Source organism: Geotrypetes seraphini, chromosome 12, assembly GCF_902459505.1.
Source record: "Geotrypetes seraphini chromosome 12, aGeoSer1.1, whole genome shotgun sequence".
Classification (NCBI taxonomy): domain Eukaryota; kingdom Metazoa; phylum Chordata; class Amphibia; order Gymnophiona; family Dermophiidae; genus Geotrypetes; species Geotrypetes seraphini.
Window position 1 is genome coordinate 90,350,297 of NC_047095.1, and position 12,825 is coordinate 90,363,121.

Below are 12,825 nucleotides of genomic sequence, written 5' to 3' on the forward strand. Positions count from 1 at the left end.
TGCGGATGAGAAGGCCCATGATTCAATTAAGCCAGTTTGCCAGCATCTTAGCAAGTATCTTTACACTTAGGTTCAACAGAGATATGGGATGTTAGGACCCGCATTGGACAGGAATGGATATTTCCAAGCTTTAAGAATGATTAATACCATCCTAGCTCATGGTTTTGGCTAGTGTCCCCTCCTCTCCCACCACCTCAAATTCCTCAAAGGTCTTTTAGAACTCTGCTGTAAATCCATCTAAGGTTGGGGACTTGTCTCCCTTAAATGTTTTGATCACTTCTCAGATTTTATCCTCTTGGAATGCTCCATCTTAATATCTCAACTTCCTCCTCCAAAAGTAGCAGTAGGACCACAAAGCCCATATAGCTATCCATATCCAGCACAGGAGCCTGGAGTGGTAGGGGAAAGGGTGAAGGCAAGCTCCCTTTCGCCTACCACCCCATTAAACATAGAGACAGCACGAGCTGAAAATATAAAGAAAGCTACCCATATCCACTCATCCCCTTCCAACCACCTTCCCACCAATCAAGTGAGAAAGCTAGTGCTTGATATTGGACTCAAGTCTCTTCAGTCACCTTCTACCTCTAGGGATTTGTTGCCTTTTTGCCATATTCTTCCACACAGGCAGTGAAGACTCTCTTTTCATCAGCCTCCAGCAACCCTGCTGATTGCAGCACTCTCATCAAGTCCTCTATTGCACACTCAATGGAATTCACCATAAAAGATGGTCCAAAGGGAAAAGTCCAACAATAATAATATACTCTTCCCACGGCTTTTCCAGTACATCTCATCTCACACCATTTCTTCAGCATTGTCTGTGCCAAATTAGAAAAAATCTCTATTGTGTACGTTTTCCACTTAAAGTCTTAGCTACAATTTTCTTATACTATTCACGAAAGCAAGCCACTATGTCCAGAGGTCTATTTTCATGCCTTTGTCCAAAGACCCTGTAGGCTCACTCAATGCTCTCACCTGCATCTTGCAAGACTACCACCGAAATTCCCTGCACTACATAAACAAAGTTTATAAATTCTGCAGATTTAGGTAGGCTTCTAAATAGATGTATACCTTCAATCTTAGAGCCACAGATATCCCTACTTTGAAAATAAGGCTCTTAAGACATCTGTCAAACTACAACTCTGGAAGTCCACAAACCATGCCCTTAATGAATATGCATGCAATATACTTGCATACACACCTTCCATTGTAAATCTTTCTCATGAACCTAACTAGTTTATAGCCGTACAAGACTCCAGTTTGGCACCCTATCTTAGGGTCTTTTGTACACATACCTTTCTACACTATGTCAAGGCACATACAAAACCAGAGATAAGATGAATTACAGAGCTCAACCCTCATCCAGCAGGTGGCACTGAACTGTATGAACAGGCTACCCTGCTGAGTCATGGGGTGGAACCCAGATAGGAGGAGCTTCATATGCCCAGTATGGGATTCATTCTGGGAGGTCTCTAGGAGAGGGTACTTGTGGGAAGGTGAGAGCCTCCACAAAGAGACTTACCTGAGCAGAGAAGGCTCAGAAGCTATGGGTTAAGGAGAACCCCGGGGGAAGCTGAGACGACTGGAAAGGATTGCTTGGAAGAACTGGTATGGTGAGTGGTGGTATGCTTGGCTGGATGAGAAGCCTGCTGAATGTATTGGAAGCTTGGACAGTAAAGGTGCTGGCTAAGGTAAGCCAATTATTATTTGATTGAGGCTGTGTGCTGAAGAGCATAACACAGCTGGGAAAGGAATAAATATTTTAAATAAATATTCTTTGCTCTTCTCCACTATTCATCTAACTTTGGCAATAATGTCTCTTGTTTCTCAACCTTTTCTGAAACCAGCCTGAACTTCGGGTATATACATGCATATACACCTGCACAATTTTATAAAATCTGCTTCATGTAGAACATATCTCAATACAAAAAAATGCTTTAAGAAATTATTTACAAATCGATCAAAATTCCAGTAACTGTAAAATAAGTCATAGAAAAGACTTGCATTTACAGATTCAAAGGCAGTAAGGGTGGAAACATACAGTGCTTGTTCAAATCCAAGCATTTCATCTCTGCGCAAAACTTGGGTACAATTGATATAAGCAGTGATGTACCAAGGAGGGGGCAGGGGGTGTCAGAGGGAGGGGGTAAGGAAAAAGCCATCCAATTAGGGGAAGAGGAGATAGTGATGCCAGACCATAAGGAGGGAGGGAAAGGAAAGAGAGGAAATGCCATCGCATGGAGGAAGAGATGGAAGGGGAGGAGAGTGATGTCAGGGCATGGGGGAAAGGAGACAAATACCAACATTCAGGGAGGGAGCAAAAGGAAGGTGAGGAGATAACAGAGCATCTAGGAGGAAGAGATGTCAGGGAAGGATAGGAGAGAGAGATGTAAGGGCATGTGAGGGAAGGAGACTGAGATGCTATATCATTGGGAAGGGAGGGAAAGGAAAAAATGAGATGCCAGAGCACAGAGGGAGAGATGCCAGGGCATGGGGGAGGGAAGGGGACAGATGCCAGATCATTGGGAAGGTAGGGAGGGAAAGGAGAGGCCATGGAATGAAGGGGGGAGAAAGAGATGGAAGGAAGGGGGGGGGCGAGGGAACAGATGTCAGACCATGGGATGAGTTGAGGTGGGATGGAGGGAAGTAAATGAGAAGAGAGATACGAGAGATCATTGGGAAGGTAGAGAGGGAAAGGAGATGCCATGGAATGAAGGAGGAGGAAGAGATGGAAGGAAGAGAGATACCAAGGCATGGGGGGGGGGGTGAGGAAACATGATGTTAGACCATGGGATGAGTTGGGGTTGGAAGGAGGGAAGTAAATGAGAAGAGAGAGATGCCAGAGCATGGGGGAGGGAGTGGAGACAGAAAGAGAAAAAAAAATGGAAGGGACAGAGAAAGAGGCTCAGGCGGGAAAGAATGGAGAGTGAAAAGAAGATGAGGAAAACAGAAACTAGAGACGACAGAAGATTTTTTTTTAAGACTTTTTTTATGGGGGAGGTATTAAAAATGATCGGCCCCGGGTGTCACATACCTAGGTACGCCACTGAGTCTAAGGATGCCCTTTACTAGACACACGCGCAAGGCCTTTCACAATCTGCTGCTCTAGACGAGACGGGAGCTCTCTCCTTAAGGTTTTCAAAGGTCCACTCTTCCTACAGTCATATAGTAAGTTTAAAAGTAAACTATAAGACATTAACGAGATCGACTCTAACTTGACATATAGGCGAGAGACAAAGTGGAGGAAAAAGACGCTCAACGATCTTCCCTTCATCCTACCTTCAAGCCAGTAACAACAAATCGCTGGGATTACTTAAAAGCCCGAGCCTTCCCTCTGTGTTTCCCCGCCCCCTCGACGCAACGTCTTTCCCTCTGCCCCGCCTCCTCTGTCGTAGTTTCCTGTTTCCGGCGGGGCGGGACGGGACGGGCAGAGGGAAGGCCTTGAGGCCGCCGCTGGCAACCTGGGTGAACCGTTGCTCTTGCCGGCGACCTCAAAGACAAACTTTGAAGGTAGGATGGAGGGACGGGCTTGGGAATGAGGCAGAAATGCTGGAACAGCGAGCGAGGCGGACAGAGAAGCGGGGGGGGGGGAGATGCTGGAAGGTTGAGAGTGAAAGAGGGAGAGATGGCAGACCGCAGCGGAGGGGGAGGGAAGGGGGCACCGGCTCCCTGAATACAGTGAAAAGGGGTGCTTGGCGTATATGTGCGTGTGAGGGCAGCCAAATAAGGCTATCTTCTGATATTGCAATACCTTTAGTTTCAGGTCATTTTAATAAACCTGCCTTTAAGACAGTTAAAACAGGCTTTTTGAAATCTGACGCTTTCAAACAATACGGCAATATGATACTTTTTAAACGAACTATTTGAATTATGAGAGAGTTCTGTGTTTAGATACGAAAAAGATGAGGTTCTGGAGGGAACTATCTGTATGCTCCTTTACTTCAGATTGTGAAGGACCAGAGAGAAAGACAAAAATTGGCTTGTATAAAGAGAAGAGATTTTGCAGGTAATAGCACCTTGTGGCTAGCAATTGGAATATATAGTGCTTACAGTTTGTGAAGACTGGAGGGGGCTATACAATATTTTATTCTGTTATCAGCTATCATGTTGCCATCTTCAGATTTGTGTACCTCGGTTTCTACATTGGGGAAGTCCTATTTTTCACTTAATGTGCATGAAAGAAAAAAATGCATTTGCTCATCAAGCTTGAGCATTCTTCATACCACTTTTCCAATTTAGGATGTATGAGTTGAAGATGTATGTCAGGGGTGTCCAATGTCGGTCCTCGAGGGCCGCAATCCAGTCGGGTTTTCAGGATTTCCCCAATGAATATGCATGAGATCTATTAGCATACAATAAAAGCAGTGCATGCAAATAGACCTCATGTATATTCATTGGGGAAATCCTGAAAATCCGACTGGACTGCGGCCCTCGAGGACCAACATTGGACACCCCTGATGTATGTAAATTATTAAACACACAAAATCAGTGAGGTCTCACATTGGGTTTTTATACCATTTTTTAAAGTTAAATTTCCAAGTTTAGACCTCAGTAATTCATTTTGGAGGATTGCCCCCAAACTGGCATATGAGTAACATGAAGTGTCCTGGAAAGCACATGTGAGAATTCCATATCTGTCAGTGTCTAATTCTGGTGTGGGGCATAGGCTTTCAAAACACAAAACATTAACTTTTTTTGTAAGCTTTTGACGTTTTATCAGTGGAATCATTTTACTTTGCATTTGTTTGCAGACTTTTCTTTCTAAATATCAGTAAAATGTAGATTAGCTGCTTTTGCTTGTCATGTGCTGTCCCTGGTTTCTTTCAGTGTCACTGACTATCAAATTGGAATCAGCAGCCCAACTAGGTATACTAATTAGAAAATAGAGAGGATTATATAACTCCTCAAAGAAGAGAAAGAAAAGAGAGACGCTAGTTGTAATTATTGAGCTGTGTAGTTTTGTAACTGCCCTGTGATCATTTAGCAGTATAAAACATTTCTACCTTTTTCTTGCTTACAGTTTAACTTCTCATGAATGTTAGCCAGAACGAGGACAGTATTATTAGTCTACCAAGATCAAATATGCCGGAGCTGAATTTTCAGATATTACAGCATTGATGCGGAGTACACGTGGTCAGTAAACTTACAAAGAAAATTTTGAATTGCTTCTTTTTGTGCAGATGTAATATCTGATTTTGTGTTGTCCTTTTATGCTATATATCAACTTTATGAAAAACATACTGTTGGAAACTTTAGTTTGGACTTCAGAGAGCTGAACTCTTCTAGAATTTAAATGTGAGTAATATACATACATAGTCATGTGTATTGTAAAATGTGCTGATGTGTTTTTCATAGATGAAACCACATTCAGTATATTATAGAAACACTAGCTGATGCCCCGGCGTTGCACGGGTATTTAATTATAGCAATAACACTGTAAATGGATTCAAATAAAGATACTTTATAGTGGTGAATGAAATTATTTTTTTACAGCTTTATAAAAAGTACAATATTCAAATTATAATGTGAAATATTTGACAAAATGAATACAATACAACTAACACAAAACTTGATTATAAACAACATTTTTAGTTTCACCTCCAGGAGCAAGAACATATAAATTCTTGGGTGAAGAGACCCCCAGAACATATCACCCCAGTTAGTGAGGGATCTGCATACCAAGTTTCGGTCAAATCGGTCAAGCCGTTTTAGATTTACTGTGAGAATGGCAGCTGTTTACATTTTTTCCATTGACATGAATGGGTGAAATCAGATTTTCTGTTTGTAGCTCCGCCCACGTGTGCAGGTGGGCCGCGAGACCCCCAGAACATATCACCCCAGGTAGTGAGGGATCTGCATACCAAGTTTCGTTCAAATCGGTCAAGCTGTTTTTGAATTACTGTGAGAATGGCAGCGTTTTACTTTTTTTCCATTGACATGAATGGGTGAAATCTGATGTTCTGTTTGTAGCTCCGCCCACGTGTGCAGGTGGGCCGCGAGACCCCCAGAACATATCACCCCAGGTAGTGAGGGATCAGCATAGCAAGTTTCATTCAAATCGGGCAAGCCGTTTTTGCGTTGGCAGCTTTTTACATTTTTTCCATTGACATGAATGGGTGAAATCTGATTTTCTGTTTGTAGCTCCGCCCACGTGTGCAGGTGGGCCGCGAGACCCCCAGAACATATCACCCCAGGTAGTGAGGGATCTGCATACCAAGTTTCGTTCAAATCGGGCAAGCCGTTTTTGCGTTGGCAGCTTTTTACATTTTTTCCATTGACATGAATGGGTGAAATCTGATTTTCTGTTTGTAGCTCCGCCCATGTGTGCAGGTGGGCCGCGAAACCCCCAGAACATATCATCCCAGGTAGTGAGGGATCTGCATACCAAGTTTCGTTCAAATCGGTCAAGCCGTTTTTGCGTGATCGCGGCACATACACACATACATACCTCCGATTTTATATATATATAGATGATGGCATATAAAGGTCAAATGGCCCATCCAGTCTGCCCATCCACAGCATCCACCATCTCCTCCTCTTCCTAAGAGATCCCACTTGCCTGTCCCACACTTTCTTGAATTCAGATACAGTCTTTGACTCCACCGACTCTACTGGGAGACCATTCCACACATTTAACATAAGAACATAAGAGTTGCCTCTGCCAGGTCAGACCGGAGGTCCATCATGCCCAGCAGCCCGCACCCGCTGCGGTCCATCAGGTCCATGACCTGTTAAGTGACCCTGTCTTTCCTGTACCTATTTCTATGTCTATCTATCCCTGCCTTTCCTATACATATCTCTATGTCTATCTGTACCCCTCAATCCCCTTATCCTGTAGGTATTTATCCAAACCTTCTTTGAACCCTGTAGCGTGCCCTGCCCTACCACAGCCTCTGGGAGCGCGTTCCATGTGTCCACCACCCTCTGAGTAAAGAAGAACTTCCTAGCATTTGTTCTAAACCTGCCCCCTTGTATTTGTGGCTCCCCTCAGTCTGAAGAATCTGTCCCTGTCTACCTTCTCTATGCCTTTCAGGATTTTAAAGGTTTCTATCATGTCTCCTCTAAGTCTCCGCTTTTCCAGGGAGAAAAGCCCCAGCTTATCTAACCTATCAGTGTATGAAAGGTTTTCCAAACCTCTTACCAATTTAGTTGCTCTTCTCTGGACTCCCTCAAGTACTGCCATGTCTTTCTTGAGGTACGGCGACCAGTACTGGACACAATACTCCAGATGGGGGCGCACCATTGCACGATACAGTGGCATGATGACTTCCTTCGTCCTGGTCATGATACCCTTTTTGATGATACCCAACATTCTGTTCACTTTCTTTGAGGCTGCCGCACATTGTGCCGATGCCTTCAGTGTTGTATCCACCAACACACCCAGGTCTCTTTCAAGGTTACTTACCCCCAGCAATGATCCCCCCATTTTGTAGCTGAACATCGGATTCTTTTTCCCTACATGCATGACCTTGCATTTCTCTACGTTAAAGCTCTTTTGCCACTTTTTGCCCATTTTTCCAGTTTCGTTAGGTCCTTTTGGAGGTTCTCACAGTCTTCCGTGGTTCTAACCCTGCTGCAGAGTTTGGCGTTATCTGCAAATTTTATAACCTCACAATTTGTCCCCGTCTCCAGGTCGTTTATAAATATATTGAACAGGAGTGGTCCCAGCACCGACCCCTGCGGAACTCTGCTCGTAACCCTCCACCAGTCGGAGTATTGGCCCTTTATTCCAACCCTCTGTTTCCTGCCCTCCAACCAGTGTTTAATCCATCGGTAGACATCCCCTTCCACCCCGTGGTTCCACAACTTTTTAAGCAGCCGTTCATGGGGTACCTTGTCGAAGGCTTTTTGGAAGTCAAGGTAAATGATGTCAATGGATTCCCCTTTGTCCATCTGGCTGTTTATCCCTTTGAAGAAGTGCAGTAAGTTCGTAAGGCACGACCTTCCCTTGCTGAAGCCGTGCTGGCTCGCCCTCAGCTGTTCATTGCTTTCCATGTGCTCGCAGATGCTATCCTTGACCAGTGATTCCCGGAACTGAGGTCAAGCTCACTGGCCTGTAGTTTCCCGGGTCTCCCCTCGATCCCTTCTTGAAGGTAGGTGTGACATTCGCTATTTTCCAGTCCTCCGGGATCTCCCTAGTTTTTAAGGATAGGTTATAGATTTGCTGGAGTGTAACTGCTATTTCATTTCTCAATTCTTTTAGTACCCTTGGGTGGATTCAGTCTGGGCCTGGTGATTTGTCACTCTTTAACTTGTCTATCTGTCGGAGGATATCCTCTTGGCTTACCTCTATTTGCTCTAGCTTTTCGTCCTGACCCCCACTTATGATTTCCTCGGGTTCTGGAACATTGGATGTATCCTCGCTTGTGAAGACCGACGAGAAGAACTTGTTTAACCTGTCGGCTACCTCTTTTCCCTCTCTCACCACTCCCTTCTTATTTCCATCATCCAAAGATCCCACTTCCTCCCTTGCCGGTTGCTTCCCCTTCACGTACTTGAAGAATGGTTTGAAGTTTTCCGCTTCCCTAGCCAGTCTCTCCTCGTATTCTTTTTTTGCTTCCTTAACCACCCGGTGACATTCCTTTTGTTGTTTTTTGTGTTCCTTCTGGTTTTCCTCAGTTTGGTCCCTTTTCCAATTTTTGAACGATATTTTCTTGTCCCTTATCACCTTTTTCACTGCGTTTGTTATCCACACCGGGTTTTTTTGCTCGATTCTTTTTGCACCCTTTCCTAAACCTGGGGACGTACAGGTTTTGTGCTTTGTGCACCGTGTCCTTGAGTCGGGACCAGGCTTTCTCTACGGTCTCCATCTTCCCTGAGCTGCTTCTGAGTTTCTTTCCAACCATCTTTCTCATAGCGTCGTAGTTCCCTTTTCTGAAGTTTATCGCTGTCGATGTGGTTCTCTTCACCTTTGATGTTCCTGCTTCTAGTTTGTACTGGATCATATTGTGATCTCTGTTTCCCAGTGGCGCTATTACTACTACCTCCTTTGCAGGTCCCCCTAACCCGTTGAGGATTAGGTCGCGAGTGGCATCTCCTCGCGTTGGATCCTTGACCATCTGTTCCATGAAACAGTCCCTCACAGCCTCCAGGAATTTTGTTTCCCTCACGCAGTTGGAGTGTCCAATACTCCAGTCTATCCCAGGGTAGTTGAAATCCCCCATCACTACCACACTTCCTCCTTTGCATTCCTGCCTCAATTCAGCCTCCAGATCTTGGTCGTTGGCTTCCGGCTGTCCCGGTGGGCGATAGTACAGTCCCAGTTTAATGTCAGTTCCATTTCTTCCTGGTAACTTAACCCAAAGTGATTCCAAAATGTCCGCCCTTACTGCTGTTTCCATCCTGGTCGAGTGAATGTAGTCTTTTATATATAATGCTATTCCTCCACCCTTCTTGTACGTCCTGTCCCTCCTATAGAGTTTGTACCCCGGTAGGACCACATCCCATTTGTTTTCCTCGGACCACCATGTCTCTGTGACTCCAATTATGTCTAGGTCCTCCTTGTTGGCTATGACTTCCAGTTCTCCCATTTTGGCTCTCAAGCTCCTTGCGTTTGTGTATAAGCAATTATAGTCCTGGTTGTTCGTTTTCCTTGCTGGTTTCTCTTGTGGTTTGTTGCTCCCGCTGACCCCCCTCTGCCCTTTCTGTAAAAAAATTATTTCCTTAGATTATTCCTCAGCCTATCACCTCTCCACTTAAGAACATAAGAATAGCCTTACTGGGTCAGACCATTGGTCCTTCAAGCCCACTAGCCCGTTCTTACAATGGCCAATCCAGGTCACTAGTACCTGGCCAAAACCCAAGGAGTAGCAATATTCCATACTACCAATCCAGGGCAAGCAATGGCTTCCCCCCGCCCCCCTGTCTTTGTCAATAACAGACTATGGACTTTTCCTCCAGGAATTTATCCAAACCTTTCTTAAAATCAGCTACGTTATCTACTCTTACCACAACCTCTGGCAGTGTGTTTCAGAACTTAACTATTCTCTTGAGTGAAAAAAAATTTCCTCCTATTGGTTTTAAAAGTATTTCCTTGTAACTTCATCGAGTGTCCCCTAGTCTTTGTAATTTTTGACGGAGTAAAAAAATCGATCCACTTGTACCCGTTCTACTCCACTCAGGATTTTGTAGATTTCAATCATATCTCCCCTCAGCCTATGCCCTCTCATTCCAGAGCTTCCTTTCAAATGAAAGACTCACCTCATGCACATTTATGCCATGTAGGTAGTTAAATGTCTCTATCATATCTCCCCTCTTCCCTACAAATTATGCATATTAAAATCTTTAAGCTTGTTCCCATACATCTTATGACGGAGATTACCAACCATTTTAGTAGCCTTTCTCTGGACCAGCTCTACCTGTTTATATCTTTTTGAAGGTGTTGTCTCCAGAATTGTACATAATATTCTAAATGAGATCTCACCAGTGTCTTATACAGGGGCATCAGTACCTTCTTTTTACTACTGCCCATACCCTCTCTCTATGCATCCTAGCATCCTTCCAGCTTTTGCCGTCGCCTTTTCAACCTGTTTGGCCTCATTAAGATCATCGTAAACTGCCAATGTTTTTTCCATTTCATACATATGACACACCGAACTCCACCAAAAGCAGTAATTTAACCCTCTATAATCCTTCCAATTGTATGTTATTTGTTGAATGGCAACTTCTTTTAAAATCATTAAAAGCTTGTTATTATTAGGGGATAACTGACACTTAGCCCTCATAGACACCCCAATTAAAATTGTGTCATAGGACAGGGCTACATGATTTTCCAACATACAATTTATTTGACTCCAGATCAATTTCCAAAAACAAATAATAAAAGGGCAATAAAATAATAAATGATCTAGAGTTCCAGGCTCGAGATGACAATGCCAGCATCTATTAGACTTAGAGCAATCCAATTTTTGTAAACGAACAGGGGTCCAGAGAGCTCTATGTAACAGGAAAAACCATGTCTGCCTCATAGACGCTGACCTTGTACATCTCATCCTCCAAGACCAAATAGGATATTTTAATAAATTTAAAGATGTTTGGGGGCCATTAATAGATTATTATAGTAAATAGATTATTATAATAAATAAATTGTATTTAACCCCATTTATTATGTATGTGTGGGGGGTGGTTTTTTTTTTTTTTAAAGTGTTGGATATTTATAAAGATATATGTATGGGGTTGAGGGAGATAATTCTTGTGGTGTGAAATTTGTAATAATTTCAAGTGGAAATGTATATTATGAAGTGATTTATTGTACACTTGTTTGAAAATTTATAATGAATAAAGAAATTTAAAAAAAAGATCATCGCAAACTATGCGCTCCTCTTTCGTGCACAAAAGTTCTTCACCCCCTAAACTCTACCGTTACCTCTGGTTTTTGCAGTCCAAATGCATGACCTTGCATTAATTCTTAACTGCCAAATTTTGGACCATTCTTCAAGCTTTACTAGGTCCTTCCTCATGTTGTTCACATCATTAAGGATTTGAATATTTTGGTATCATTCGCAAAGAAGCAAAACTTACCTGACAGCCCTTCAGCAATATCGCTTACAAAAATGTTAAAAAAGAACAGGCCCAACAACTGAACCTTGAGGCACACCACTAATATCAAAAAATACCCTTCTCAAATGTCATTTTAATTTTCTTAGTCCAAGTTATTCAGAGGTGTAAATCTACTATGAATAGCTCATAAACTTAATTCCTTTTTGGTTACTATCTAAGGGGCTGAGCCTCAGATCCCCGTGTGTTGTATATGTTTCACAAGCACACTAGAAAGGGAATTAATCTCACTGGCTCATGCTCCTCTCCTGCCAGTGAGAAGGATATTTTTTGAAATGAATATATGTTCTTTCTCATCCTGTATATGGTTTTGGTGGACACACAACTAATATCCCTTTCCTCAGTGATCTCCAATGACCACCACCCTCTATCACCAGATTCTGACCCAGTCTGTCACTTTGGGGCCCATCCGGAGGGCACTCAGTTTATTTATTAGACACTTGTGTGGAACACTGTCAAAGGCTTTGGTAAAATCTAAATAACACCACATCTTGCATACTCTATCCAATTCTCTAATCACACAGTCAAAGATATTGATAAGATTTGTTTGACAATATATGCCTCTATTGAATCCATGTTATATTAGATCCTGTAATCCACTGGATCCCAGAAACATCACTATTCTATGTTTTAAAAGTGTTTCCATTAATTTACTTATCACAAAAGTAAGACTTGCCAACCTGTGATTCCCTACTTCTTCCTTATTTCCATTTTTGTTGAGAGGGACCATATCTGCCCTTCTCCAGGCATCTGGTACCACTCCCAACTTGAGAAGCATTGAAAAGGTCAACCAATGGAGCCAATAGAACTTCTCTAAGTTCCTTCAGTATGTCTCTACACAATGGGGAAAATGCAGAGTACTATGTCTAAATGAGGCTCCTGACTTTGGTTGTAATTATGAAAAAATAAATGATTAGCATGTACTAAAATATAACTGAGATCATTCTCTCTAGGAGCATACACTGGCAGAGAAAAACCACAACTACTCAGATCTGTATGCTTGAGCTACAATATTTAATGTTTGATAATAAAATATTTCAGAAGAAAAAAGTTAGTAATATAGTGGACTGAGACCCTACTGCAATGGAAGAGAATTTTAATAATCCTAATATAGATAAAAGTAAATTTATTTAGATTTATTATAATCCATGTTTTATTGGGATAAAGCAGGGGAAAGTGTGGCGCAGTGGTTAAAGCTACAGACTCAGCACTTTAAAGTTGTAGGTTCAAACCCACGCTGCTCCTTGTGACCCTGGGCAAGTCACTTAATAC

The 12,825-nt window shown here is 42.7% G+C and overlaps 1 protein-coding gene across 7 annotated transcripts in view; it reads left to right on the forward strand.

Annotated features, from left to right (window-relative positions):
* The first annotated feature begins 1,552 nt into the window (after positions 1 to 1,552).
* The window catches only part of ZBTB37 (zinc finger and BTB domain containing 37), a 127,176-nt gene continuing 115,903 nt past the window's right edge, over positions 1,553 to 12,825 (forward strand). For 3 of the 7 annotated variants that reach the window (XM_033916147.1, XM_033916153.1, XM_033916154.1), the window contains exons 1-2: positions 3,354 to 3,507; positions 5,018 to 5,130. The gene's annotated coding sequence lies outside the window, so the exon portion shown is untranslated. Of the gene's footprint in view, positions 1,689 to 3,353; positions 3,508 to 3,942; positions 4,004 to 5,017; positions 5,131 to 5,151; positions 5,293 to 12,825 lie in introns of those variants that run through there. The other 4 variants (XM_033916148.1, XM_033916149.1, XM_033916150.1 and 1 more) reach the window with 4 other exon arrangements.